At 46.3% G+C, this 18542-nt stretch overlaps 1 protein-coding gene across 1 annotated transcript in view; it reads right to left on the bottom strand.

The window, feature by feature from the left end:
• The window catches only part of NEIL2 (nei like DNA glycosylase 2), a 199038-nt gene extending 192322 nt beyond the window's left edge, over positions 1-6716 (bottom strand). Inside the window, exon 1 of the mRNA XM_085609132.1 lies at positions 6539-6716. The gene's annotated coding sequence lies outside the window, so the exon portion shown is untranslated. The remainder of the gene's footprint in view (positions 1-6538) is intronic.
• Positions 6717-18542: the final 11826 nt, after the last annotated feature.

The following is an 18542-nucleotide window of genomic DNA, read 5'->3' as shown; positions in this document are numbered from 1 at the left end:
ACACACTCAACCCTAGCAAACAATTCAACAAAAGAAATAGATCTCAAGATTGTGGACTTCAAAAAGTCCACCAACTTAACCCACAGCTTTATGACAACTGCCTTAACCACGTCAAGCATAGGCAAAAATCACACAGCACAAACCCTCTCTGTTGAGTCTCAGATAGTGCCCTCAGCACTCAAAAGAAACCCATAAAGAATACAATAACAAAGGTCCCTACAAATTCACAAATCAAAGCCACACAATATGTAGATTCAAAGTCCAATAATTCATGACATCCTCTCTTTCAAACTAAACGTCCCAACATGTACTTCTTCGATTGACCTTTTCTCTCAATTGCACACATTGAACTCTTCCCCCTATTGATACTCACAAGGACCGCTCCAGGAACCCAAAAACTGCTACCACATCTTCATACTGTCGACAGGCAATCAGGGATGCAGATTAAGTCACGTTCAATTTGAATTTCAGGGCAAGACCACCTGAACCATGCAGATACAGTTCTCGGTCGTTAAAACCAATTTACCTTCACAGGTGAATCGATACTGGACATGTCCAGTCAGAACCATCACCTGTGCTACCATATTTTGACTTTGCATTAACACAGTTCTCATCCTGTGCACGCCTGATGGCTCTGTGTAAACCCAATATGGATTGTTGTGTTCCCTGCTGGACCAGTCTCAATTATATTATTCTAAATGGCAATTTAAATGCACAGATATGTAGAAGACATTTGGTCTTACAAGAATGACAGACAGGGACGTCTTCATCTTAAAGGTTTCATTTTAAAATGTTAGTCATACAGGCTCAATCTTCTATAGTCAAAATCAATTAGTCAATAAATCAGGATTGGAAAATGCAATTAAAATACAGAATCAAGTCAGAACTCAGTAAAGTTCAAATCATCAAAATACTAAGATGACTATTTACAAGCCCCTTGCGCCGCTGGTGCGTGACTTTTTCTGATGCTACGGCGGCGCATTTTTCTGCCCCATATTTACAAGGACAGGAAAAGTCACCCTTCATGGCTTTTCCTGTCCTTGTAAATACGGCCCCTTTACATGCAACACTTTGCGTGTTAGGAGCGTGACGTAGGCGTTGCTGTGGGTGTTCCCACACAACACCCATGTCCACGGATGCATTTCCAGATTTATGAGCAATCGTGAACCTGGAAATGCGTCAGAATGCTACACCACCCCAGAGGTGGTGTACAGCAAGGCGCAACGAGGCGCTCCTTGTTTTCTTTCCTCTTTCAATGCGTGCTGCATTCTACAAAACACATTGGAAGAGAAATCACCTCAATGGATTGTTTTTGTGCAGGAAGGGGCACCTACCTGCACAAAAACAATCTCCCCACAACACAGGCATCCTTACACCATAGTGCAGGGAAAAGCACAGAGATGTGACATATTGTTGTAAATATGTTGCATCCCTGTGCTTCAAAACTAACGCAGCGCGGCGCAGCAAAATCACTTGCGGTACCGCACTGCGCTAGTTTCTCGTAAATAGGGCCCTGTGTATGACTAGTGAGCAATCGATCCGGCACGTTTTAGTCTGCTAAGGTATTTGCGAAAGGGTCCGTATTACATTAAGAAAACACACTTTTTCCATAGATTTCCAAACAAAGGATTTCTTACATTTACAACAGTTGGTTCACATAGTCTAAACCAGGCAAAATTCTAGCAAAGATATACATTTGCAACTAAACACACAGCTTCTCAAACATCACCTGTGCATGGAACAAAAGCAGTTATTTCATATGTGATTGTCCCTGGGAAAGTTAAGTGTGACCTTGAATGAGTATTCTTTTATTCAGAACAGCTTGTGAAAGTCGGTCTCCTGGTCTGTAGAGCACTTTAAACTTTTATTCTAGCAAAACATGAAAATACAGTGAAACTTCACGGAAAAATTGGAGTCTGAGGTCTACATTCTAGTTATCCAGAGTTCAAGTTTTCATTAATGCAAAGCGTTAAAATTCTGAAAAACAGCTATATCGAAACAAGTCCTGGGAAAATATGACAACTGTGGATACATCTGAAATCCAGATGCTAGAAAAAGAATCTGCCCGAACAACGTCAAACAATACTTAGCGAGTTAAAATACCTTTCACGTAGGCACACCGCTAGGAACTATGGAGAAGGGGGCCGGCCCGGTCGCTCCCTGCAAGTCAAAATACAAACCTACCACACTTGCACACAAATAGTGCATATCACAGACGCACAGGGAAAGACATACTATGACACGTCATCCATAACAGAGAGATTTGCGGAGTACTATACACATTTATACTCTACACAGCGGTTCACCTCGGAAGAGATCAGTGCATACCTAGAGGACATCGCTCTAGCTTGGCTCTCAGATGTCCACAGAGAGCACTTTATGCAACCCATAACTGAGCACGAAATCAAAGAGGCGATAAAAACCCTGTCGAATACAAAGGCCCCGGGAACAGATGGTCTCCCAAGCGAATTTTATCAAGAATTTGTCGACTTGCTGTCCCTTCATCTACTCGCAATGTATACAGAGGCCTATGAAAGAGGCAAACTTCCTACCTCACTACATGAGGCCCTCTTGATAACACTACTGAAACCAGAGAAAAACCCAGACTACTATGAATAATATAGACCTCTGTCTATCGAACAGATGTAAAAAAAACTAGCCAAATAATAGCTCTTAGACTACAACCCCTAATGCAGAACTCAATTTTACCAGACCAATCAGGTTACTTTCCAACACGATCGACAACACACAACTTACGCACTATATTTGCGCTCTTTCATCAATTAAATCCAGAATTACCGGCTGCTGCTGCACTTTCAGATGCCTCCAAAGCCTTTGATTCGGTGGAGTGGCCATTCATGTTCACTGTCCTCCACTGGATGGGTCTCCCACAAACATTCCTTCGCTGCATTCAGTTATTGTACAGAGAGCCATGTGCCAGACTCCGCATTAATGACAATACAGCCAACCCTCTACAAATCCGCAGAGAAACTAGGCAAGCGTGCCCACTGTCACCATTACTATTCACATTAGTGATTGAACCACTGGCCTGTAAAGTCCGTCAGAAACCAGCACACACGTCGCTGAAATTCCGTTCACGACCAATTAGCAGCTCATTGTATGCAGACGACATGGTTTTATATACTTGACACCCAGAAAATAACTTAAACCCCCTAATCCAAGAATACGTAAACTTTGAAAGATACTCCGGACTGTGCATTAACTGGTCCAATTCATGATAATCCCTTTTTTTTTTTTAACGGAGTTTTATATAGCGTGATCTTGACCCGGTATTGGGCAGCTGAGCGCTTTACATGAGCACCAGTTGCGTTACATGAGGACACATTCATTTTTGTTAGGCAGGGGGAGATTAAGTGATTTGCCCAGAATCACAGGATATTCAGCTGTCATTGACAAGCCTCGAACCCGGTTTCCCAGATTTGAGGTCAACCGCCCTAGCCGTTAGGCCAACTCCTCTCCCCAATTAACTCTCCCATTAACTTCCTGCACACAACAGCCCACTGGACTTTCCTCTACAGTGGCGAACGGACCCGATTAAATACCTGTGCACCTGGATACATCGTGACCCAGAGCAGGTAGTACGTGAGAACCACGGGAAGGCAATTACTAAACTAGAAAACCAGTTGCCCAGGTGGCTTTGCCTTCCCTTGTCACTAGAAGATAGAATAGCGCTTAAAACAAATGGTAGTGCTACCGCGATTCCTATACTTATTCGTAAATATACCTATTGTTCTCACACAACAGTTTTTCACGAAAACTATGATCATGCCTGAACACTCTTACATGGGCGAGCCGACAGCCCAGAGTTGGCTGGAAGGAACTTACAGGCCCTTACTCCCAGGGTGGCTTCAGAGCCCCAGACTTATATCTTTACTACCTTTGCGCCCAGGCACAGCATACACATTTCTGGTTGCAATCATTCAACTACCTACCACACGTTGCTGTAGAAATGGACAATGCCCATCCGACTCCATTAATCGCTCTTATATCACAAATGCTTCAGGTCACCTCCAGAGCAACGAAAGACCCCCTACATAGTATTACAGCAGCATGGCACATCGTAGGGCTAACAAAATACCAGTATACGCGCCTGCCATCCACCTAACACACCATTACAAAATCACAGTGACACAAGAACAGAAAGCGCAGAAACTACTACATGGAATGGGCCTGCGCACAATGGGAGACCTCTTCCACAATGGCCAATTTAAAACCTCATCGGATATGTTGGCAGAGAGAACTCACACTCCGCTAATGCTATTTGCATTCCTCAGGCTGCGTGCAGCGATTAAGGACTTCTACCCTACATTTCCTCAAAAACCGCGTATTCATAATGCACTAAAGGCGTTACTTATAGCGCCCACACGCCAACGCCTTGTAACTAAACTCTACAACACAGTTCAACGTGAGCAATATAGACAAACCGAACCGCACTAGTGAAATGGAATAGCATACTAGACGTACCTCTGTCCATAGATGACTGGGGATAATGCGGCGCACTAACAGTTACTTACACCTAACGGCAACCTACGCATTATCCATTTAAATTTTTTACAACAAACATACTATACTCCGACACAACTTTACAAATATGGGCTACGGACAGAGGATAGATGCGTGCGCTGTGGCACACCACGGGCAGACTTTTTACATGTGGCCTGGGCATGCTACCCAGTGAAAAAATACTGGGAGGCAGTGACAAGCACCTTAGGAGCCATACTCACTATGCCAATCCCCAACACCCCACAAACCTGCTTACTCGGCCTCAGTAAAATAAAATCATCCCCCAGTAGCAAGCTGCTAGCCATAGCCCTACTACTAGCCAAGAGACGCATGGCTATGAATTGGGGAAGTAAGTACGCACCAAAAATTAAACAGTGGATATCTGACATGACATGCTGCAAGGAACAACTTGTAACTTATGCAGAAGAATTGCCAGCAGCCTCACGCCCTAGAGAAGTCTGAGGCCCGTTTGTACAATACTTACAAGCTGACCATGTGATGCAAAATCACGAAGGTAACAGAAAAAGACAATAGGATGACAACCTTGATCTGCATTTATGATCATCCCAATAATTTGTACTGTGCTGGAAAGATACAATGTATAACTGAATTCATTCTCAAAGATAATGTGAGAAAATGTAGAACTGTGTATGTGCCAACTGGTGTTAAAATTCAATAAACAGAAATAAAAACTGTGGATACATTTATTTTTGCATTTTGGGGCATATGTACAAAGAAGTGGCGAATTGAGGCTTTAGCAGCCATGGCTTAACGCCTCACTCCGCCGCTTCCGAAATGCAAGTCTGCACCATATTTACAAGAATATGGTGCTTCCTTGCGTTACACCCTGCGCTGGTGCTACACTTAGCTGCCTAGTGCCAACGCAGGCACCCTTGCACCATAGTGCAAGGGTGTCTGCGTGCAGGGGAAGCTTGTTTATGTGTAGGAACGTGACCCCTTCCTACACATAAACAATCTTTAAATACTTAATGCAGCACACATGGAAGTTACAACATTTTTTTTGTATTAAAGTTTGTTTATGTGCAGAAAAGAACACCTTCCTACACAAACAATCCAAGGCGTTTTCGTTTGTTCCTTGTGTGCTGCACAAAAATTTTTGTTGTTTTCACGCACATACAGAAGACAGGACACAGTAAGTTGACACTTTTTAGTGTTTATTTCTGGTTCTTCGAGCCACAGCTGCTCTCATACAAGACGAGAGCCACCAACTGCCACCCATAGAATCCACCACGCTCGAGGGCACCACAGCAAGGCATAGAGGTTCTAACATAAACGTCATAACAAGCATTGCTAAGCACAACAATTTTTCCTGCTTTCACCAAGTTAAGACCAGGTTTTCCCTGGTCATAGTTTTGCCGCTGCCGCCTCCTATTTACGCCACCCTTGTAAATAGGGGGCTGCGTAAAAATCTGCCCACCCCTTTGACGCAAAGCATAGCGTGAAGGGGTGACTTATTTACAAGGCAGCATTAAGCCACGTAAAGTGGCTTAACGCTGCCTTGTATGTAAGGCGCAACATCTGAAAAGTGATGTTCCCGTGGCAATACGGTCTTGTACATATGCCAATTAGTTCTTAAAAGCATGTAAATGTTGCTGAGATAACCAGTCTGATTCGAACACGGATCCTATGGAATACGAGTTACTTTTAAGCTGTCTTGACTTTTATTCACCAAGGCTATCTTTTAGACCCCTACATACGAGTAACGTAAAGCTAAAAGTCCCAGTAAGCAAAATACTGTTGGCTGAAAGTCACTCCCCTGACATAGGCCACTTCGAAGTCGGGCTTCAATATGAACTAAAAAAACAATATTGAATAGTGACCTTTGCGCGTTCTATTACTATTGCTTATGTTTCTAGAACATCATTTGAAGATATTAAATGCTCATTTTGGATGTGAAACGGCCCAAAGTAGCAAATATCGAGAAATACAAACCCTCACGAACAATTTCTGCGCTTTACAAAGCACACGACCACAAACAAAGCGCGCTGCTTACCAAATTTAGAAATCTGCCCTTGCTCACCCGAGCAGTGAAAGTAGCTGGGCCAAATACGCAATTTCCGGCCGGGGGAGGGTGGGGGCGTGTTGGTTGGTGCTACGTAGGTTTACGTCTGCCCCTTGACCTTAGTACCTGAAGGTTGTTATCAATAGGCAGGCCTGGCTTTTTTTGGTGACTCCACTTCGCAAGAGACATGTTTACTCATCAGAGCCCAGGTTTGCCGGGTTTAGAATGTGCATGACTTTTTTCTTTTCTTTCCCCCTTTAAAAGCTCTCGGGAAACTTGAGAGCTTCTGTAACCTTTATTGAAAGCGCGATTGCTCTGATATTTGTACTGCTGCTGAGGGAACAGTGCAATTTGCTAGCGGACGGATGCCCGGGTAACCTCGACTGCATGGCCTGCTGTGGCAGGCCCTGGCCAGGTGCCGTAATCCATGCAGTCGTCCTTAGTGTTTGTAGTGCTGGAGTGGAATTCTAATAGATAAGGTGGACGGGACTGCAAGTACCAGAATGCAAAGAACCTGGATTTAGTGAGTCAGCACGTGAAGTCTGGATGCTTGGGATATGTTTCTTCCACGTGGTTTTATTCGACTTTAGTTTTCTAATTTAAATATTACACAATTGTAAACAAATTAACACTATTTTTTTTCTTCTAAATGTATGTGAAAGAGGGTTTTTATAATTAGATGCATAGTAGTATTAACACGATAAAAGAAAAAATACATATAGTTGAAATAAAGACATCAAGTTGAGGTAAATGTGCTTATGCTGACATTAAGTAATGTAGGCCTCGATTTCCCAATAGTTGGTGCTGTCTGCAACCATCTTTGTAGCATTTGATTATGTTTGCCCCGGTCTCGCCCTGCACACAGACTATTCACGCACAATCAATTTAGTAAACACTGCGTTGAGATGTAATGTCACTTTCCCATGTACAGAATGTTTCTATTCTTTAGAGGTCTACAGTCAGGGCCACTGGAATTATGTGGCAGTAGAGGGTCAAATTATGCGTCGGGGTTGAGTAAATTATGCAGTAAGAAAAAGCAAACTATGAGGCATTATATGGCACTTTTTTTTATGGTTTTACTTCATTAATTAGTCATTTTTAGGTTCGAGCATTCAAGACCTCTTGTATATACTTTAGTACATACTTCTTATATACTTATATGTGTATGTACTACGTGGGCTCTGGAGATCAGCCCTAGGACTTGTCTGCTTCCGCTTAGGGAATTTTTATTTCTGTTCAACTGCCTCTATTTAACTGTCTTGATAGAAAACGACCAGCAGAGGTCAGTAAAATACCAGAATTGCTTTCTGCTGAGAGATTTTCTTTTTTTGTGTGGCAACTGCCTCTATTTAACTGTCTTGATAGAAAACGACCAGCAGAGGTCAGTAAAATACCAGAATCACTTTAGCATTCTCTAGATTCCAGTCCATAGAAATTGTCTTCCACGAGCACCCGTAGACAATAATATTTTTTTCAAATCTTGTATTTTCAGTGATATGACCACCGAAGGCCCTCATTTTATATTAAAAACAGAGCTTCTGACTATACCATTTTCCGCTGAAAGGCAATGTTTCTCTCCATGTGTTCCCATACCTGGCATGTCATGCAGTTTACTGCTTACTTTCCCTCCATGTTAAAGAACAGTAGATGTTTCAGCACCCAGGCTAATGTGCTGCATAGCTAAATACATATAAGGTCCCAAAGGCGAGACCGATTGCATTGCAGATGCTTGTTAAACTTAACACTGCCCGGGCATTAGTTGTACCTCATTAGTACAAGTTTAACACTCAAATATCGCAATAAGCCACATAAATGTACAGTCAACCTTTGCAAAGGCCCTTCCACTGCGCAGCAACATGTGTCATTGCATTTTAACTAACTTTTGAACCGAGCTAGAAACATATTTTGTTAAAATTTGCAGATTATGCGGCAGATGGTGGATTAGGCGGCAATTGCGGCAAATTTATAATTATGCGAAAATTGCCACAGCCACGCAATTCCAGTGGCCCTGTCTATAGTACACTGTTTCATTCAGAGTGAATGTTGCCAATGGTTCACCTATTGGGACCACGGTGGGTTCTCATGAGAACCTGCCCTTGTATATTAACTAGCGTCATTTGTATTAACAATTTAGGTGTCTGAAGGGCACCAGATACGGGAACTGCATTATGCGAATATGTGAGATTGTGCTGAATAGTGTGCTTTCAGAAACTGTTCTGTTGTGACCCTTGCACACATGTATGTATGTATGTATGTATGAGTTTAATTGTATTTTGCATCATAAAATAAGTCCTTTCCTGAGGGTGTTGGGCTCACTCTCTCCTGATCTTCAGGAGGCAACACTATGTCCACTAACCTCGGATTTATGATTTTATTTCATGTGCCCTAAACTAGACTTAGTTCTGCTATTTGATTATTTGCACCTTATTCTTAGCTACATGCTATCGCTTGATTTTTATTGACTATTAGGCTGATTTTAACCATTTGTCTTCTGTGATGATTTAAAATCTTTAAAATCGGCCAGGCGGCAACTCAGCTCAGAAGGTCATATTGGAAGGCCCGTGCAGGGCAGAGGAGGCACAGACTGCAGTAGCGTGCTGGAGACTTGGAGTATTCTTGTAGAGACACAGCTGGGAACTTTATCTTTGATATGGTTTTATTTTAAGAGAGGATTCTTCAATTTCTTTACAGAAATGGAGAAGGGATACAGGGTACAACAACAATTGAGGTAAAAGGGCTTCAGCCCTATTAGAAATGGGAGTCTCTTGTTGGCAGAGGTAGGTATCTTTGTCCAAATAGGGACCCTTGCTTCTAGTCGGGGTAAGGGGGATACACACTTTAGATAACCCCCTGCTCACCCCATTGGTAGATTGGCACGAGCAGACAGGCTTATCCCAAAGGCAATGTGTAAAGTATTTGTACCAACACTCACAGTAACACAGTGAAAACACTACAAAAGGACACCACACCAGTTTAGAAAAATAAATTCCCTTTATCTAAACTAAACAAGACCAAAATGACAAAAATACAACATACACAGTTAAAAATATGACTTTCAAAATGTTTCAAGAACTTGCACTATAGAAAACTATGGATGCGTGACTTTTCACCAAAGTACCTGTAGTTGGGTCAAAGTTCACCAAGCCAAACAGCCGCAGCGTTGGAAAACAAAGAGATGCGACACTCCTGAGACCCTGGGGAGGCGATGCGACAGCTCTGCGACACGCAGAGGACGAGTTGCGTCGAGTCCGGTCTGTATGAGGATTGATGCGTTGATTCTTCGTGCCGGTTCCGGTCCGCAGGTGATGCGTCGGGGAAGCGTGTCACACAGGTCCGATGTGTTGATCTTCGAGATGCGTCAGCGATCGATGCTGCGGTCTTGCGCGGCACTCGTCAGCCGCGATCTCTCAATGCGTCGATTCTTGCCGCTGCGACAGGCGCTGCGACGGCTTTCGCAGCAGCACAGTGATGCGTGGAAATTCTTTTCGCGCGGCGTAGATGCGTCGGAAAAACAGCCGCAAGAAGAGTGTTGTGTCGATTTCTGTAGTTCTTTGAGTTTCTTCTCTCTTCCAGCTCCCAAACAGCAGCAACAACCTCCAGAGGCCCAAAACTGGCACAGGCACCTCAAGGCAGGTCAGAACTCACAACAGCAGAGTTCAGAGGAGCTGGGGGTGAAGTCTTTGTGTCCCTGAGACTTCTGAACAGGAGGCCAGCTCACTTCAGGCCCTTGGAGATCTTCTTCAAGCAGGGGACAGAGCACACACCAAAGTCCTTCTCCTTTCTTTGGCAGAAACAGCAACTGCAGGCCAACCCCAGACACACAGGAAGGGCAGTACTTCTCTTCAGTCTCTCGAGCTCTTCTCCTTGGCAAAGGTTCCTCTTGAATTCAAGGAATGATCTAAAGTTCAGGGGTTTTAGATCTGATACTTATACCCCAAAATGTCTTTGTTCTCTTTGTGTAAGGGACTCTGAGCCCAGTTCAAACCAGTTCTGGAGGCACTCTGCCAGTGCACTACAACATCCTTTGTTAGTGTGAGCCTTGGCTCCAGACACACTGCAGGGGGGCGGAGCCAGCATTGTGGAAGGCAGGCACATCCCTATTCAGGTACAGGTGCTACTCCTCCCACCACTCCAAATGCAGATCAGGCCTATTCAGCCTAGTGCAGACTCACCCAGACTCCTGGAGCCACCCCAGCCCCTGTCACCCCAATGCCAGACAGTCAATCCACAAACAGGCAGAGGCACACAGGAAGGCTGAGCAAGAAAATAGCCACTTTCTAAAAGTGATATTTTCAGACACACAATTTGAAAAAGATCTTTACTAAAAGATGTTATTAAATTCTGAGTTCTGGATTACTAAATTAAATTTTTCTATCTTATCCCTATGGAAAGATATGCTTGTAAAATGTTACAAAGCATTTCCCATTCTGTCCTATGGGCAAGATAGCCTGTCAATAGTGAAAAACTAAATTGGCAGTATTTCACTATCAGGACATGTTACACACACCAGTACATGTCATACCTTTCACATACACTGCATCCTGCCATGGGGGAGGGGGGGGTTCCTTGGGCCTACCATAGGGGTGTCCTATGTGTAAGAAAAGGGAAGGGTAAGGCCTGGCAAGTGGGTGCACTGGCCAGGTCGACATGGCAGTTAACAAACTGCGTGCAGGCACTGCGGTGGCCGGCCTGAGACATCTTTTCAGGGCTACTCATGTGGGTGGCACAATCAGTGCTGCAAGCCCACTAGTAGCAGTTGATTTACCCGCCCTGGCACACTTAGTGCACTATACAAGGGACCTACTGGTAAAACAAATATGCCATTCAGGGAGAACCAATCACAATAACAATTTACACAGGGAGCACTTGCACTTAGACACTGACCAGCAGTGGTAAAGTGCCCAAAGCATCTAACCAAGCAAAAACGAAATCCAGCACAGCATCAAAAACACAGGAGGTAGAGGCAGAAAGTCAGGGAAAACCACGCCAAGGATGCCAGGTCTAACAAGCCCCCTATGTCAGCCTGCATTCTTGGCTTCCCGGCTGGAGAACAGGTTCACATGAAGCATTCCTCCATTCCTTAGAAGTCCATTAGAGCTTGACTTTATGTTGTCATTACTCTGAGCCTCCTGCTTCCCAACTCTCGGCCTCATCAGTCTCCCAAGGTTACCACGCAAGGGAGAGTACAATAGATGAAAGATAAAACCAGCATTGGCTTTGGGACTTGTTGGTTTTTCCAATGGTTATAGCCATGGGACACAGCATCCCTGATGAAGGAAGTGTCATTTTGTAGGTGTGGTGTGTTTTGTGTTTTTTTTTTACAATCACTAATCGGAGCATTTTTTCTGGGAAAGCGGTTTCAACACGGAGGCACATTTTTTAAAGCATATGGGGAAGCAACACGGGGCAGTGGTGTGGAGCGGAAGCAATAGGTCTGGGAAAGCAACACAGGGGCTTGGGTTGGAGGATCAAATGGGCGAAAGATCACCCTGGAGCAGGCGGTGAGAAAACACATGGGAGAGAGAGGAACACGGAGCATGGAACGTTCCACAGGGGAATGGAAGCACACATGGAAGAAAGCGGGAAAACACAGGAACGCTTGTAAGGTGCTTGAAAAAATAGAAACAATTAGCACCTGAAAAATGCAAGCAATGGAAGGGCATGGTAATGCATCCCATGCTCCAGAAGTGGGATAAACACAAGAAGAGGAAGGACAGCCCACAGAGCTAACGAATAAGAGGCAAGTAAATGAGAGTGACAATGGAGCCAAGCAACAAGCAGTCGCTAACCCCACTGTAAGATAACAATATCTTCTGGTTGGATATGGTCATCTAAGTGATCTTCTCCAGGAAAACAAAATGAGGGTGCTGCCAGTAGATAGATCATCTGCGTAAGATGTTTTGACTCTTCAGCTCAAGCAGCATCTGACTGGTGTTGAGGTTACCTTCCCTTTGGCTTGTGATGTATTAACAGTGTTCATTAGGGACAACAGGCCATCCCTAGTAACTGCCTTCACAAGATGGGATGTCATAATTTACTTATGATGAGGCTTGTAGGGTTTGGATTTGTGCTGAGGGTTCATCTGCCGAGAAGGTGGTGTTTTTCATATGAACATGATATGAGCGGGTATTGTTGTGATGATATCTGGAGCAATTGATATGTAATGTGTATTCCAGTTTTGTCAGTCTTTTCCCAGATGCAGTGATTAATTGCTGTGCAGAGTGGGTGAGTGTGAGTCAGGTGTTGGCTTAATACAGTGCTTGATTGACATGAAGAGTGTCTTCTATTAGAAGTTTTCGCAGAAGGTGGTATTTTAGCCTTTGTAATGAGAAGCCTGCAGGTGGCACAGATCATTTTCGATGCTGCCCAGCCGTTCTGGATTTGTGTTCTCTTCTGTTTTTTTCTGTTATTGTCTCACAATGCATTTGTTGTCAAGGACTGGCTTTACTAATGGGCAGAGGATTTAGCTTTCATGGTTTGTGGCTTGATTGGTACATGGACACCTGCCATTATTTCAAATAGTCGCATTTTCTATGCGGGGGTCATGCTGGCAGCCAAAGAGATCTGGAGAGCATTCCTAGGAACGTTTTTTAAGCCTCTGTGTAGAATTTTTACAGGCTTTGCTTTGCCCGCTGAGTGAAAGAGGTGGGGTTTGGCAGAATGGAGCCAATAAGGTCTAGTAAATTTCCCATGGTGCAAGTGGGAAGCAGAATATGTTGAGAGATGTCTGCAAAGACCAACCCACTGAGGAGGGTATTCTTCACGGTCCTGATTAATGCTTCGCCTGGAGTTTGAAATCTTCAAAGATATTGGGCCTGAGTCACAGAAGTAATCGGAGACAAAATCCTAACTTTACGACTTTTGGTATTCACATAAGGCATTTAGGAGTAGTAAAGTCTGGATTCCTAACTTTACTACTCCTAAACTGAGACAAAATCCTAACTTTACAACTTTCAGTATTCACAAAAGGCATTGTGAACCATAGCTAGCGTTCTGGGTTTCTGAATTTTGTCACTTAACCTACAATCCCAACACTCTCCAATCAACCTTTTTACCTGTATATCCATTCTTGGCCACCAGTAAGTAGCTCTTACTCTTTGCTTAGTCTTGCACAAACCCTGGTAACACTCATGAGCTAGTCACGCGAAATGATCTTTTTTTTTTTTTTTTTTTTTTTTTTTTAAACCTTTATTGTATCGTCAAAGTGTACACTGCTGTTCAGCCAACAACCCGGAGGCAGGCAGCTTGTGCACGCAGCGCCCCGCCGCTAGCTCGGATCCAAGTCGTACACTTGAGCCAAGTTCCAAAATCAACGTTATCTTGGTTTTCCCCGTTTTACTGTTTTTAAAAACCTTAACTGTACAAACTACAACAGCGGCTGCAATCGAGAAACAGAGGAGAGCAACTAGCACCTGAACAAAGTGTCTTAGAATGAACACCCAGCGACCATGCAGTCACACTCCTACGTGGGGACGAGAACACGCACACACACGAATCTCATACTATCCGTCCGGATACCAACATCCCCGTCCCCCCACCCTTCCCGCCCGCCCCGTCAGCTCCACGTCGCAGCCGCACGCCAGCCCAGCTACGGTGCCACACACCCAGCTGTCACTATCAGTCACTATCAGTCACCTCAGACTCTGCCAACCAGTCCACCAGCGGCTGCCAAATGTCCGCAGGCCTCGAACGCAGCGGCATCTGATCCCAGTAGGCAGTCAATTGCTCCTTGCAGTATACTGCTGATCCCACCCATCCCGAGACGTTCGGCGGAGCCTTTTACTTCCAGTGTAATGCTATTTGGCGCTTAGTTAGCAATAGAAGAAGGGCCACTAACCTGCGCGACGCACTGGGTACGACCATCACGAAGCCCAGGAGGGCCACGAGGGGGTCCGGTGCAATAGTAAGTCCTACTATCCTCCCTATGGTGATGAAGACTGCCCTCCAAAAGCCACACATCGGACCACAGTCCCAGACTAGGTGGTAAAATGTAGCCTCTCTTTCGCCACATCTCCAGCAATTCGCATCAACCTGTAATCCCATTTTAAAGAGCTGCGTGGGAGTGCGATATGTCCTATGAAGGAAATTAAAGTGTATAAGTCTCAATCTGTAATTAGGAGACAAGTTTTCAAGTTGGGCGCAGCAAAACTCCCACTGTTTCTCTGTAATTTGGATGCCTGCCTCCCTCTCCCACAAGGACCGCGAATCAGCATAAGCATTAGGCGTTGCGTTTTGCGTAGCCCTATATATACGCGTTATCAGCTTGCGCGAGGAGCTATTCGAGAGTATGTCTTCCAGCGCTGCCACCGCCGGTGGGGCCTTCGGGAACGTAGGATACCTGTGCTTGCACGCCGCCCTCAGCTGGTAATATAGTAGTAGTTCTGATGCCGTCGGCTCAGATGCGACGGCCATGTTCTGCACGGCGAGAAACATATCGTCTGGGTATAGGTCACCCGCTAGTTTCAGGCCGCAGCTACAAGCACGTTGCACAACCGCCGCATCAGTCAGCGGTCCCAGCAGTGGGTTGCCCTCCAATGGCATACTCGGGGCATATAGGGCAGTCACGCCCGCACGCTTCGCAATGTTCGACCAGGCCCAGCGCACCATCTCCACTGTGTTAATGTCTTCCTGGGACCTCTTATAACTCTGGTAAACCGCCGCCCGGAGGGGGCAAGGTGCCGCCACATCCGTCTCTATAGCTACGTGGGGCTGGTAAGGAATCGGATGATGCCAGAAATGTAAATATTGGGCTTGAGCACTGTAAGCATACAGCTCCATGTCAGGGGCTGCCAGGCCCCCTTGCCGGAAGGGGAGGGTAAGGAGGTTCCAGGCCACTCTGGGCTGCCTGCCCGCCCAAGTCAGCTCGATCATGGCGGAGCGCAGTCGGCCAAAGAACGCCTTTGTTAATGGCAGGGGGATGTTAACAAACAAATAGAGAAACTTGGGCAACACAACCATTTTGATTATAGCTATGCGGCCCGTCAACGATAAAGGCAGCGTTTTCCATCTCTTTACTTTACTCTCGAACCATTCCATAGCCACACCAAAATTTGCCAGCCATATCTCATGAATAGAGCGGCTTATATTTATACCTAGATACTTGACCTCGCCTGTGACCCAGTCTATTGGGAATTCAGTGGGGCATGTTGTGGTGCCATCCGTCAGTGGCAGCATCATCGATTTAGACCAGTTTATGTCTATGCCAGTGAGGGCGCTATATCGCACCATTTCTCGCATAAGCGGGTCAAAATTTTCCGAAGGGTTGATCATGTACATGGTGATGTCTCCGGCGTATAAGGAAATAAGCAGCCCGCGCGACGTGAAGCCAACGCCACGCTGAGCATGGTGCTGTCTCATGCGGGCCGCTAGTGGTTCCGTCGCAATAGCAAACAATAACGGTGACAGGGGGCACCCCTGTCTAGTCCCTCTTGAGATGGGGATTGGAGCAGACGTGTGTCCATTCACCCGTACCCGGTCCTTCGGATCGTTGTAAAGTACACCAATGCTCTTGGCAAACAGCGGGCTGAACCCCATGCGAGTGAAGAGCGTGAGCAGGAATTTCCACTCCAGCGAGACGAATGCCTTCGTAGCATCCAACAGTGCAGCCGCAGCCTGCACCTTTGGGTCTAGGTAGTGGAGGATCCCAAACAGCACTCGCAAGTTATGCGAAGTGGATCTCCCCATAACGAAACCCGACTGGTCAGAGAGCGCTATCTGCGGCATCATGTATTTCAAACGATCTGCGAGCAATTTGGCATATATTTTGGCATCGAGGTTTATTAATGAAAGTGGGCGATAGGATTCGGGATTAGCAGGGTCCTTCCCTGGCTTGAGCAGGGCAATTATCATTGCTTCCCGTATCGATGGAGGGAGGACTCCCGTCTCAAGGGCCTCCTCGTACACCCAGTGGAGTCTAGGAACCAGGATATCCGCGTATTCTTTGTAAAAGGCCGCCGTCAATCCGTCAGGGCCCGGTGCTTTGCTAAGTGGCATACTCGCTATTACAGCCCGTATGTCCTCTTTCGTGAATGGTAAGTCCATGTACTGTCGGGCTCTATCATTGAACCATGCTAGAGGTATGGTGTCCAGGTATTCATTCAGCACCTGGTCTTCCGGTGTCACTCTAGTGGTGTATAGGTCTCGATAGTAGTCTGTCATGGTTCGAAGTATGGCCTGCGGCTTCCTGACCACGCCACCCTCTTTATCTCTAAGTTCCAGGATGTTCTCCGACCCTCTGGGCGCCCTCAGCATAGCTGCTAGTGTGCGTCCAGCGCGGTCACCCTCCCCGTACCGTCTAGCCTGACTGTCTTTAGACAGATATGCCACCTCTCTGTCAGCCTCCTCTTGATACTTGGTAAGTGTCGCCCTAAATTCTGCACGTAGGCTGTCCGTTGGCGCAGCCAACAATGCCGACTCGAGGTCAGCAAGTTCAGTTTCTAGTTTGCGCAGTGTGTCACGTATGGACCGCAGAACTCCTGTTTTCAGCAACATGCAGTAGCCCCTAGTCACCGCCTTACAGGCCTCCCAAAGTGTGCCCGGGGAGGCCACCGTGCCCTCATTAAGTTCAAAATACTCCTCTAATCTCTCGCGGAGCGTCTGCTGAAAGACGTGGTCGCGAAGCGCCCGGGAGGGGAATCTCCAACTGAATGGTTGAATGTATTGTGACGGTGTGGACAATGTCAAGCAAACCGGGGCGTGATCAGACAAGGACCTCGGCAGATGCTCCACCTCCAGCACCATAGTCTGCAAGTCCCGTGAGAGCAACCAGTAGTCCAACCTGGACCACGCCTCCCTATGCATTGTGATGCAGGTGCCAGCGCGAGTATCGGGGTGTAGTCTCCTCCAGGAGTCCACCAAGTCTGCATCTCGCATGATGTCGCCCAACGCCTCCGACGCCCTAGGGTGGTGCGTTTTAGCTGCGCCCTGCCTATCCATAGCATCTGAAAGCACAACATTGTAGTCCCCCCCCCCCCACATAATCGCCGCCGGGCCGCAAGCCTGCACCCTATGCCATAGATCGCAGTAGAAGTCTGGGCTATCATCATTCGGGCCATAGACATTCACCACCACCGTTCTCATACCACACAGCATGCCCACCAACATTAGGTATCTACCTCCAGTGTCCTGGATTTCTTCATGTGTCGTCCATTGCAGACCCTTTCTGATCAGTACCGCCACCCCTCTGGAGTAGGCAGAGTAAGCAGCATGCGCTATCACACCCCACCTGCCATGACGGAGCATTTGCATAGCCTTATCGGTCAAATGTGTTTCCTGCAGGAGGCAGATGTCTATGTCTGTTCTAAGCAAATATGCCTGCACCAGCCTGGCTTTACGCCTGTCATTCATGCCACGCACATTCCAGGTGAGACATTTAATTTGCTTCACGGTGGCAGTAGTAGCAGTGGTCTCCGTTCCGTCAGCACGCCAGCAGATCGCCACAGCTCTCGCCCCCAACCACCCACACATCGCGCTGCATGTCGTGTCAGCCCAGCTCACTCCTGTGTATATATAGCGCCGTTATAATGTGCGCAATGACCTGGTCTACTGGGTATTGTATAGCGCACATAATGCGATTCAACACCGTGCCTCACTCCATCCATACCTCTCGACGACAGCCAAACAATCAACGAAAAAAAATCCCAAACATACAGTGTACCCCCCTCCCGCTCCAACCCCCCAATCAGGTTGTGCATTTACCCACCAGGTCGCCCACCCAACCTCAACAACTTCAACTACACACAAAAGCGAAAGCCAGTGAATGGGAATCATCCCTTGGGGAACGCAGGTCAGACCGCATCCAACCCCGTACTCTTGACAGGGTGATCGAGCGCCGGCCCAGCATGCCAGCTCAAGGACCACCCGCCCCCCCGCACCCGCACATGTCAGCGACCCCTCCACCAAAATCAGTTAGGCACCAAAGTCACAAGCAGGCCCCCAACCTGAATCAGCAAAGACAGAAAATCCAACGCGTAATGTCAAGCCCTTAACCCGGGCA

This window comes from Triturus cristatus, chromosome 6 (assembly GCF_964204655.1).
Source record: "Triturus cristatus chromosome 6, aTriCri1.1, whole genome shotgun sequence".
Lineage (NCBI taxonomy): Eukaryota > Metazoa > Chordata > Amphibia > Caudata > Salamandridae > Triturus > Triturus cristatus.
The sequence above is the reverse complement of the archived record's forward strand: the minus strand, read 5'-3'. Positions and strand labels throughout refer to the sequence as shown.